Source organism: Pygoscelis adeliae, unplaced genomic scaffold (genome assembly GCF_000699105.1).
Source record: "Pygoscelis adeliae isolate BGI_AS28 unplaced genomic scaffold, ASM69910v1 Scaffold197, whole genome shotgun sequence".
Lineage (NCBI taxonomy): Eukaryota > Metazoa > Chordata > Aves > Sphenisciformes > Spheniscidae > Pygoscelis > Pygoscelis adeliae.
Window position 1 is genome coordinate 1,513,320 of NW_008825105.1, and position 2,080 is coordinate 1,515,399.

Sequence of the window (2,080 nt, forward strand, 5' to 3'; positions counted from 1 at the left end):
TGCAACGCTGTCACACACGGGACTTTCCTCTGACTTTGCAGCCCCGAGTACCCCCCCTCCACCCCAGCCTGCCCCATGCCGAGAAAAACTCTTGCAAAAAGAGAAAAAGGAAGGAACAAAGACTCCAGCTGCTGAAGAACAGAAAAACCAACGAGAGGGGAAAAAAAAAGAAGAGCAGATGCTGCTGTGCATGTAAGGGAGGCTGGAGAGGGCAGGAGCATCGTGGACCAGTGCAGCGTCCTGGGTCGGAGGGTCAGGCAAGGCGAGAAAAGCCTGGGGGAAAGCACCTGCCCACAGCTTACCTGTGTGCACCTCTCCCTCCTCCTGCCTCCTATTAATCCCCAAGACAAGTTTCTCTCTGGCTGTCTCCCTCCTCCTCCTCCTCCTCCTCCTTCTCCTCCTCCTCTCGGCACCGCGGCTCCGCCACGAGTGAGCCTCGGCCGAGCGTGGGGGTTTTGTTCCTGGGAGCCGCTGGCCGAGGGTGGGTGGGAGCGCGGGAGGCGGAGGGCTGGGACGGAGGCACGATGACAACAATAACGTCTTTATCTGGCAGCCAAGCGCTGCGGGCTCTGCTGCGCACACATGGCCTGCCTGCCGGAGGGCTGGCGTTTAATAACAATTCCTTCTGCTGCGGAGGCCGCTCGGAGCCCGTGTTTAAAAACAAAGCTAATTAATAATTTCAATAAGCCCTTCCCTTGCCACGGCCCCTGTTCCAGGAGCGTGTGTTTGGGGTGGCGCTTTCCGGCAACACGGCCGAATCGCAACGGGAGCGCCGAGCACGGGGACTCAGTGTGTGTCACCAGCCAGCCTGTCCCCGGCGGCTGGCCCACCCGCGGCCCCCACCTGCACAGAGTGACTTCCAGCTGCCCCCCGCCCCATCCCTGCTGAAGGCAGCCAGCCCTGCGCCGGGGTCTCTGCTCCTGCCTGGCAGATGGCACCGTAAAACATGATGCAGGGTTCATTCGCTCCCAGCTGGTGATAAGCTTTAATTTACATCCTGATGGCACTTAATAAAGAGAAAGGAGGGGAGTCGCGGCGGTGCCGTGCAACCGAGCAGGCCACGGGTACGGGGCCACTGAGTTTTGCATGGAGCCTCAGCCAGGTCCCGGGCTGGAAAACTGCTGTACGCTGAGGGGACACGGCCGAGGGACGCCCAGGGCTCCCGGGTGCCTGCTGGGGCAGGCCCATTCGTGGATGCTCAGGGTGGACATTTCTGCTCCAAGGAGCTCAGAGGCAGCCTGGGACCTGTTACATATTCACAGCTCTCAGACACAGCCCAGGTGTGATCGAGGAGTCCCAGGGGGCCGCAGCAGCCACGGGGATCTCCCTCCTACAGACATCCCCATCCCGGGCATCCCTGGGATGCGGGATTCAGGGGGTCCTCTCCCTCCCCACGAGCCGTCCCCTCTCCAGCCAAGCTGATCTGCAGCGGGGGCCAGGAAACCTGAGCTGCTTTGGCTCACTGAAAACCCAGTCCAAACCCTACCGGAGGCTGGCAGCCCTCCAGGAGGGACCAATCCTGCACTCCCATTTTGCCCCGGGCTCCCCGCAACCCTTAAATATATTTGTTCCAAACACGGTGCCCTTCCCCTTACCCCAAAACCGGAGTATTGCTGATGAGTGCTGCTCGCTGACTGCCGGGAGCAGGATGGTCCGAGGGCACAGCCCTCACCCTGCAGTGAGCTGGGGCACTCGGATGCCTAAAAAACAGCAGGCAGCTCAAGTGCAACCCAGGAGAAGGAATGGAGGGAAACCACATCGGTATTTCACATCGTTTAAACAAAGGGTCGAGGTGGAGACGTGTTTGCCAGCTGGAGAAGGATCAGAATCAATAGGGAAAGGTTTGGAGATTCATGCCAATTGCTTGGTCAAAAGTGCCTAAATCCATGGGGACGTGTTTCATGGGGTTTTTTCCTGCTAACTGACAGATACTCAGCTGGGCACTGAAAGGGGGAAACTGAGGCACCAAACGGGGCAATTGCTTGCACAAAAGCCACCCTGCAATGCCAGGCATGGAAAGGTTTCATATACTAGACTTTATCCACCACGCTGTCCGACCTGTGAAGCTGTTAACACAGCT

At 58.9% G+C, this 2,080-nt stretch overlaps 1 protein-coding gene across 1 annotated transcript in view; it reads right to left on the minus strand.

Annotated features, from left to right (window-relative positions):
- The window catches only part of PRELP (proline/arginine-rich end leucine-rich repeat protein), a 10,290-nt gene extending 9,919 nt beyond the window's left edge, over window positions 1-371 (minus strand). The window contains 1 exon segment of the mRNA XM_009327379.1: window positions 303-371. The gene's annotated coding sequence lies outside the window, so the exon portion shown is untranslated.
- Between the last annotated feature and the right edge of the window lie 1,709 nt (window positions 372-2,080).